Consider the following 10,051-nt stretch of genomic DNA (forward strand, 5'->3'; position numbering starts at 1 on the left):
GTTTGGTCCATTCGCAAAGCCAAAGCGAACGGCTTGCGAGTACGGTGACAATCCCCCCCCTCTATTTACATGAAATGGTTTGGTCCAAAGCGAACGGCTTGCGGAGTTTGGTAAAGAAATCGCCATAGCGTGCACAAACGCGCAGGAAAGCGAAAGAATCGCAAATTAGTTTTAATTAGTTTTAAAACATAGTTTAACGCCAACATAGCGGCAACATAGTTTGCCAACGTGAAATAAATGAATACGCTCTCAAATGTGCCGTCCGAGGCAGAGTCTGTTCGCCACGTTCGGCACACGTGATAACTCGCTGCTCTCTGATTGGTTGAATCGTTTTTTGGACATAGCTCGGTAACTACTTCTCCGATTAATATGAAACCTTGAAAAGGCACATCCTCGGGTCCCCAGCAATATACCTGGCAAGTTTCAAGTATATCGGACCCGTGGTTGTTGAGAAACAGCGGTCACAGACAAACAAACACACAGAGATTACTGGAATTATAGATAGATAATAATAAACCCAGCACCCACCCTTTCCCCTCACCTCACTTTTTGGCCCTAAGTGTTCATGGACCAGTTGCCGAGGCCTGAAAATGGCAAGAAGTTGTAATGCCTGATCTTCTACCTCTATCCTTTTGCACTTCACAAGGTCATATCCACTTCACAAGGTCATAGAGGCAATGAATGGGAACTGCCAAAAGAAACAAGCTGTACAAGTTACATTTTCTATCCTCTGATAGGCCAGATCTAAATTCGGACCTGAAGTAAAATCGAATCAACTTGCTCACATATTTTGTCAACTTTTTGAAATGAAGACCTGAGTGGAAGAAGTAGGCTTATTTCAGTCATATTATTGGGCAAAGTGAGTTAGAACCAGGAACAGGATTGTACTTGTACTGGTCGGTGAGGTCATGTCTTTTCGAAGCTGTCCATGCGCTCACGCTTTCGAAGCTAAGTAATTTTTCCACAATTGTTTTTGTCGTGACTATCTTTCGGTGTGTGTACCTACAGCGTGTCTTTAGGAAAATTTTCGGTGTTAATTTTTCGTACATGTATACACAATCGTCCGTTAATGTGTGTCGAGTATTCTGAGGCCTAGTACAAGTACTGATAGGCTTAGGCTACCGTCTCTGACCTTGTGGTTTTGTTTTCTCTCAGCGGTTCGTCGAATGCGCTGCAATTATTTTCATTCTGTTTCATCCCAGTCGTTCACCCCATACTTCCTTGTTTAATATCTACTCAAAAAAAAAACCCCCAAAAAAATATTTCCTTCTCAATAAATATTTCCTTATTCGTTTATTTGTTCGTTCGTTCGTTCTTCGTTCACGTTGTTCGTGATCACGCGATCACGTGGTTAGAAATGTTTAATCTCTCCCCTGAACAACTGTTTTCTGTCATATATTAAAACACCTTTTTCTTCTTCTCCTCCAAAAGGATGCTTTCGTCTTGCTCACCAAATCTATTCATTCCAAAAAATAATAATAATACCATCTCTTACAGTTTCTCTTTTCTACATTCCCTAAACTCTCCAGAACTCCACCCCTCCTTCAGCGTCCTCAAACGTATTTTTGACTCGAAGGTCTCAAACTCATTTTACAAAAAATGTTCGTTTCCCATGAATCATACACTTTTCAAAATCCAATCTCACCCCTCCCCTCCAAATCTTCCCCATCCCCCCTTCCCTCCAAAACCTCCCCATCACCCCCCCCCCCTCCAAATCTACCCCCTTATCCCTCACCTCCAAATCTTCCCCATCACCCATCTTTCAAATATTCCCCCTTGCCCCTCCCCTCCAAATCTTCCCCATCACCCCTCCCCTCCAAAACTTCCCCATCACCCCTCCCCTCCAAATCTACCCCCTTATCCCTCCCCTCCAAATCTTCCCCATCACCCATCTTTCAAATATTCCCCCTTGCCCCTTCCCTCCAAAACTTCCCCATCACCCCTCTCCTCCAAAACTTCCCCATCACCCCTCCCCTCCAAATTTACCCCCTTGCCCCTCCCCTCAATCTTCCCCATCACCCATCCCTTTCAAATCTCTCCCCTTGCCCCTTCCCTCCCTCCTAAACTCCCCCCACACCCCTCCGAGACTCTCCCTCGCTCCTCCCCTCCTAGACTCCCCTCTCACCCCTCCTCCTCAAAGCATCCTCCCTGCTTCTTCCCCCTTCCAACTTTCACCTTCATCTCCCCCAACCTTCTGCCTCGCTCTTCCCCCTCCTCAAATAACATCTCTGTGCCTCACCCAATCTCCATTAAACCTTTTGTCCACCCCATTCTTCCCTTTCTCCAAGCTATTCTGAAATCTCTGACACCTTCAACAGCTCTCCCGACCTCTTCCAGCTCTTCCACATCTTACCCTACCCCTCCCCCCCACTGTTCTGTATCCGATGCTCCCCCTTCCTCTTCATTAACGGTATGGACCTCAAACATCTGGGGCCTTCGCTCAAACTTGACTGATCTCTCCATACAGGTTGCTTCTGACAAACCAGACGTGATCTGCTTAACAGAAACTTTCCTCCTTCATGATGTCTCTGATTCCTTGGTATCTCTCCCAGGTTACTCCCTCCTCCGGTATGATAGACCTGAGCCTCGTCCTGGAGGTGGGGTTGCTATCTTTATAAAAAGCTCTCTTCCTCACTCGCCCTCCACTGCTTTCTCTCCACCTCACCCCCAGGAATATCTTTGGCTACGGCTTCCCCTTCGCTCCCACCTTTTGTTCATGTGTGTTGTACCGTCCACCAAACAGTGATGACTCCATCTACATCTTGCTGTCTGATAATATGGACCAACTTCTATCTACCCATCCCAACTCTCTCTTCCTCATATGTGGTGATTTCAATTGTCACCAGCCATGGCTCTTCAGCAAAGGACTTCTGCGACTCACTGGGACTGACGCAATCTGTCAATTTCCCAACCCGGATCTCAGTCAACGGAGCATCTTCTCTTCTGGACTTGGTTATGACTAACTTCCCTGAAAATGTCTGCTGCTCTTCTTCTGCTCCAATCGGCTCATCTGATCATGTGCTTGTTAAAGTGGACATCTCTCTGACCATTCTCAGAGCCTCCTCAGCGTTGACGAGTCTGGCATTTCACTCAGGCCAACTGGCACGGTCTTCAAGCAGCCGTCAATCACCTGGACTGGTCTCCCATCTCTACCGCCTCTGACATCAACTCATCCTGGGAATTCTTTCAAAGTAAATTGCTCTCATGCACAGATTTATCCCATCTCGTCTTCAGTTGTCATACCCTTCCTCCCGTCCATGGTACACGGAATCTTGTGGTGAGGGTGTTGCCCAGAAACGACTTGCTTTCGTCTCCTGGAAAGCAAATCCAACGGAAGGAAATCTCATTTCCTTTCACAAAGCCCGAAACAAGTGTGTCCACCCTCAGGAGAGCCAGGAAACAATATCTCACCGAACTCTCTTATCTGTCTCCCTCTTCCAAATCCTGGTGGCGTCTGGTCAAATCTGTTTCTGGTGTTTGTTCCCCCTCCATCCCCTCCCTCACCTCAAACGGCTGCACGGCTGACTCCGCACATGAAAAAGCTGAATGCCTCAACTCTGTTTGCCTCTAAATCTTGTCCCAAACCCATCCCTCTCTGTACCCACCGTACCCAGTCATACCCAGCTGCTCCTGGACTCTGTCCTTTCCTCCTGACAGGTGGAAAAGTTTCTGTCAACCCTCGACTCTGATTCTGCAACTGGTCCTGACGGCATCAGCCCACGGGTCCTAAAATCATGTTCTTCCGCTCTTTCACTCCCTCTTTCTGTTCTCTTCACCCTCTTTTGCTCAAGATCATCTGTCGTCTGCTTGGAAATCAGCCAACATCACCGCTTTGCAGAAAAAAGGTGCAAAAACAGATCCGAGCAACTACAGACCAATCAGCCTTCTCCCAATTATCAGCAAAGTCATGGATTCCATCATTGCTTCAGATATGAAATCTTTCCTCTTCTCCAATGGCTTGATCTCTGACCATCAATTTGGTTTCAGACCTGGTCACTCTACTCTGGACATGCTGCTTCTGCTTTCTCAACAATGGATGGAGGTCCTCAACGCCAAACAGGAAATTAGAGCTGTCTCCCTTGACATTTCACGTGCCTTCGATACGGTCTGGCACCCCGCTCTGCTCACCAAACTCTCCTCCTTTGGTATCCATGGAAAGCTCCACGCATGGCTGGCGGACTTCCTCTCTGGTCGTAGTCAACGTGTGGCCCTGAATGGGTTTCTCTCATCTCCTCCTCCTGTTCAGGCTGGAGTTCCCCAAGGCAGTGTTCTGGGCCCTGTGCTTTTTCTGGTCTTCATCAATGATCTCTCTGACTTGAAAATCCTCTATCTCTTTGCTGACGACTCTACTCTGTCGCTCCATTCCTCATCCCTCAGATCGGCAGTCTGCAGCCTCCTCACTCTCTGCAGACCTGGACAAAATCAGACTGGGCAAACAAATGGAACATGTCTCAATCCTGACAAATCTCACACTCTTACGATGTCTCTCCGAAAAGACAGACTGGACAACCCTCCCATCCACTTTCTGAATAATCCTCTCCAAGAAGTTCTGTCGCTCAATCTTTTGGGTCTCACTATCTGCCATGATCTTTCCTGGGAAAACCACATTTCAAATCTGGCCTCCAAAGCCAGTCGCCGACTGGGCATCCTCCGGCGTGCGAAGTCCTTCCTTGGTACACCTGAGCTCCTCACCACTTACAAGGCTTTCATCCTCAGCTCTATGGAATACTGCTCTCCCCTCTGGTCTGGTGCTCCTGCCTCACACCTAGCTCGTCTTCACGCTGTTGAAACCAAAGCGTTCAGAATCATTGGAATCTCCCGCGATGAAGCTAACTCCAAGGGCCTTTCACTAACTCACCGCAGGCAGGTTGGTGGTGTTTCCGTCTTCTACCGACTCCTCTCTGGCCTTGCCGCCCCCCCCCCCCCCCCCCCAGCTGTCTCTGGGCTCTGTCCCCGAAATATTCCTACAGGTCGCACAAGATCTGCCTGCAACCCTCTTATGGTTAAACTGCCAAAATGAAGACTTTCTGCTCACCTTCAATCCGCTTTTCTCCCACCTTTGGAACAAACTCCCTCACTCTTCAATCCCACTCCGCCCTCCAGGTCTTTAAAACAGCTGTTCACCACCATCTCTTATCTTCCCCCATCCAAAACCTTTCTACCCCCGCTAATTTCACCCCAAATCCACCTTCTTGAAATACCAACTTCTGTCCTGGAAGTCCTTGGTGTCTGTTTTATACTTCTCCCACCCCCCCCCCCCCTTCCCACGCCTCCTCCCCCCAAGCCCTCTCCCTCCCACACATCTCCCTGCTCTCAAATGTTTGTGTGTTCCCTTCTCTCCCCATCTTGTCTTCCACTCCCTCTTTTTATATATTTTGTGTCTGGTTGATTTGTTTGTGAAATAAATGTTAGCTCTTTCACAAGGCTCGATTCAGTATTCAAAAAAAACCAACCTCCATCTAGAGTAGTCTATGGTAAAAAAATCCATGTCCTGTATAATTTTGCATAATGTTCGGTGTGATTTAAGTACTTCCAGTGGGGCCTTCAATCGCTAGTTTTTTTTTTTTTTCCTCAATCCTATTAAAAAAAAAAAAAAAAAATCGTATCTTGTTAAAATCTAAATTGTCACTCACCCGGTCCACTAAGGTTTGCCTGAATCTAACTTTGCGATTATATTGTTAAAAAAAAAAGCATAACCTCTGTCTACCTTTGGTGGTGGAGTTGATTAGTTTCTATTTTCAAATATAATTGGTGCACTGGTAGTATATACAGTTGTGGCCAAAAATATTGGCACCCTTGCACTTTTTTCAAATCACTCACAATTTCCTCTAAAATAAGTTGAAATTGACAAGTATTTGGTCTCCACAATTCTTTATTTCACTGTTGATATAACAGAACCTTTGTTTTTGATTCAGAACATATCATTTTAAATCAGAAAATTAAAAGAAATGGCATTGACAATTATTGACACCCTAAACTTAATATTTGGTAGCAGGGCCTTTGGACAAAATAACTGCAGTCAAGCACTTCCTTTAGCCATGAATGAGCTTCCTCTACCTCTCTACTGGTAGTTTGTCCCACTCTTCTTGTGCAAACTGCTTTGAAGGGTGCCTTCTCCCAACTGCTCTTTTCAGATCTCCCCACAGGTGTTCAATGGGATTTATATCACTCATTGCTGGCCACTTCAGAACAGTCCAGCGTTTTGTCTTGAACCATTTCTGGGTTCCTTTTGAAGTGTGTTTGGGGTCATTGTCCTGCTGCAAGACCCATGACTTTCGATGGAGACTGAGCTTTCTGACACGGTTGAACAGTGCGCTCCAAAATGCCTCGGTAATCTCCTGATTTAATGAAGTCATGCACACATTCAAGGCACCCAGTGCCAGAGGCAGCACAGCAACCCCAAAACATCACTGAACCTCCTCCATGTTTGACTGTAGGGAAGGTGTTCTTTTCTTTGAAGGCTTCATTTTGTTTTCTGTAAATATAGAGATGATGTGCTTTACCAAAAAGCTCTAATTTGGTCTCATCTGTCCACAGGACATTCTCACAGAAGGATTTTGGCTTGTTCAGGTGTGTTTTGGTAAAACCATCAGGCTTTCTTATGTCTCTCAGCAGTGGGATCCTCCTGGGTCTCTGCCCATAGAACCCCCTTTTATTAGTCCCCTGCCGGTGTACACCGGAGGGGACTTGGTTTGCACTCCGTCCCTCCGTCATTCCGTCACGCAAAGAACAGGTTTCTGGACTTTTTTTTCTAAACTCTTAATGCTAATGATTTCAAACTTGGCACATGGTTTCCTCATGATAAGTTACAGGTCAAGTTCGAACTTCACGACGTTTCGATCATTTTTGACAAAATTATGGCACTTTGAACTTTGGTAATTTCCCCAACAGTTTTCTGGATGACAGACTGCCGGGAGGGGACATGTATTGCAGCGCAATGCTAAGAATGCTTGTTTTGTCTGGCTCTTGACCCACTGAGTCACCTTATCAAAATAATGAAAAAGAAAAATGAAAGGAAAAAAATTGAAAGAAAAAATAATTCAGATAAATTATTTGCCCCTTTTTATTGAGTTGGTGAAGGATGGTGTGAGTTGAAACTGTCATACCTTGTGTCTGAAGGTCAGCTTGAATCTGTTTGGAAGTTGGTCGAGGTGTTTTCTCCAGCAAACAAACAATCCTTCGCTGCAATCTTCGATCAAATTTTCTCTTGCGGCCACATCCAATGAGGTTGGCTCCAGTGCCATGGGCCTTAAACTTCCTGATAACATTGCGTACGGTGGACACAGGAACCTCAAGGTTTCTGGAGATGGACTTGTGGCTTTGAGGTTGTCCATGCTTGCCTACAATCTTGTATCTGACCTCAGACAATACTCTGGTTTTCTTTCTTTCCTCCATGCTCATTTCGGTACACACTGACAAAACAGCAGAATGACTCCTTTTCTCTAATCAAACTGGTTGAATGAGTGACTTTTGTATTGCTGGCACCTGCAACTCACCATAGGTGAGTTCAATTCCAAAGTAAAGGAGAATCACCTGCTTCAAATCTAATTATTTCTAAACTTCTAAAAGGTGCCAATATTACTGTCCTGGCCATTTTAGGATTTGTGTGTAGAATAAGCTAAGATTTAGTAATTTTTTCAGCTTTTTTTTGTTTTGTTCCACTGCAAACCAAAGAAATACAAATGTGGATACCAAAATATATTTTAATTTCTACAATTTCCTGGGAGAAATGATACATTATTTGAAAAAAAGTGCAAAGGTGCCAATATTTTTGGCCACGACTGTATGTACACCAATCCAGACGAGGAAACGAGGACCTGACCTCCTTGAGAGGTTCCATCAGCCAATGGTTCCTGCACTTTGTCACCTTCTGGTCTTCATCAATGATCTCTCTGACTCTCTTGAAAATCCTCTCTATCTCTTTGCTGATGACTCTACTCTCTGTCGCTCCATTCTTCATCCCTCGGATCGGCACCACCTGAGCTCCTCACCACATACAAGGCTTTCATCCGCAGCTCAATGGAATACTGCTCTCCCCTCTGGGCTGGTGCTCCTGCCTCACACCTAGCTCGTCTTCACGCTGTTGAAACCAAAGCATTCAGAATCATTGGAATCTCCCGCGATGAAGCTAACTCCAAGGGCCTCTCACTCACTCACCGCAGGCAGGTTGGTGGTCTTTCCATCTTCTACCGACTCCTCTCTGGCCTTGCCCCCCCAGCTCTCTCTGGGCTCTGTCCTGCAAATATTCCTACAGGTCGCACAAGATCTGCCTGCAACCCTCTTATGGTCAAACTGCCAAAATCAAGACTCTCTGCTCACCTTCAGTCCTTCATTCCTCTCTTCTCCCGCCTCTGGAACAAACTCCCTCACTCTCTTCAATCCCACTCCACCCTCCAGGTCTTTAAAACTGCTGTTCACCACCATCTCTTATCTTCCCCCATCCAAAACCTTGATCTTTTCTACCCCTGCTAATTTCACCCCAATTCCACTTTTTTGAAATACCAACTTCTGTCCTGGAAATCCTTGGTGTCCTTGTGTTTTATACTTCTCCCTCCACCCCCCCCCCCCCTTCCCCCTTCCCACGCCTCCTCCCCCCAAGCCCTCTCCCTTCTACACATCTCCCTGCTCTCAAATGTTGTGTTTGTGTTCTTCCCCCTCTCTCCCCATCTTGTTTTCCGCCCCCTCTTTTTGTGTGTTTTGTTTGTCTGGTTGATTTGTTTGTGAAGTAAATGTTAGCTCTTTCACGAGCCTCGATTCAGTATACAACAACAAAAAAAAAAAAAAAGCCTGAGAAACAATGTATACATATATGCTCTCGAAAGTAATGCTCTAGAAAAGTTAATATAAAGGGGCGTCTTCCATCTGGCAAATAAAATACATTTACTTCTTCATGCAGCTGTGTGAATCAAATTGGTGCCCCATTATATTAACTTTTCTAGAGCATTCCTTGGTTCCTCCTCAGAACACAAGGGTAGTCCAGCATGCACATGAGATTTTTTGAATGCCCCTTATTTTGTATTGTTTGGTATTTTCTACAAGCTCTGGAATGTCCCTTCTTTTCTATACTTTGCCACATGGCGCATACCCTTATATAAAGGGGCTTTTTCTATGCGCCTGACATTTTACCCAAGAATATACACAAAGCTTCATGTCATGAGCTCTTGTTCGAGTTCTTGGATGGGCTGTCTTCCTCTTCTTCTTGTGTATAGCACAAGGCTGTGGGTAACATCATTGGCTGAGAGCACAGCCATGCAGTGCCCCCTGAAGGTTACTACTATGAATCTGCACGTCTAGCTAACTGTTGAAGCGACTGCCTTGGGGTTTACCCTTTTACACCTCGCTCACTTGGGACAAGGGGAATGCGTGGTTACGGAAGGAATTTATAATTTGTTCATGGTGCTGGAGATAGCTCGTGTACTCTTCATGAAGGACACAGTGGGATCTTTAACATCCACCAATTCATACCAGCAGATGTGACGCCCAGTTTAACGTCCATCCGAGAGATGGCACACACCGTTGTTGAATCACCCAGCCTGTGAAACACCGGGATGACAGTTTACAGCTGGATCGGGATTCAAACCCAGGCTAGACTAGTAGCGGCAAGTGTGTGTACTACTGTGTACTAAACTAGCGGCAAGTGTGTGTACATTTAGGGTTCGGCCATGTATCTCAATAGACTGTGCACTGGTAATCTGGTATCATAACAGATGGTTAAGCTTATGTTGGGGGTTTTTTTTAAGTACCGTGTTCCACCTTGAGGAAAGAGAGAGAGAGAGAGAGAGAGAGAGAAAAGAGGAAGGGAGTGAACCGAAAGCAGTTTTGGAAAGGGGTAACCATACAAAGAATGTGGAAATGCCTTTTGTTTTGTTTGTTTCCCTTATTAATATTCAGGTCCATCATTCAAACAAGTTGACCTATTTGTAATTCCCATCTGAGGACTTAGCTCTTGATGTTGGAACCCAATTCCTAATCGCATTCGCTCTGTTGATTGGGTAGTTATCTGTTGAAGTGTCCTTGTCTTCCAGAGAAAGACAAGCACATAGTGGAGAAG

The sequence above is a fragment of the Myxine glutinosa genome, chromosome 5 (genome assembly GCF_964187855.1).
Source record: "Myxine glutinosa chromosome 5, kmMyxGlut1.1, whole genome shotgun sequence".
NCBI lineage: Eukaryota > Metazoa > Chordata > Myxini > Myxiniformes > Myxinidae > Myxine > Myxine glutinosa.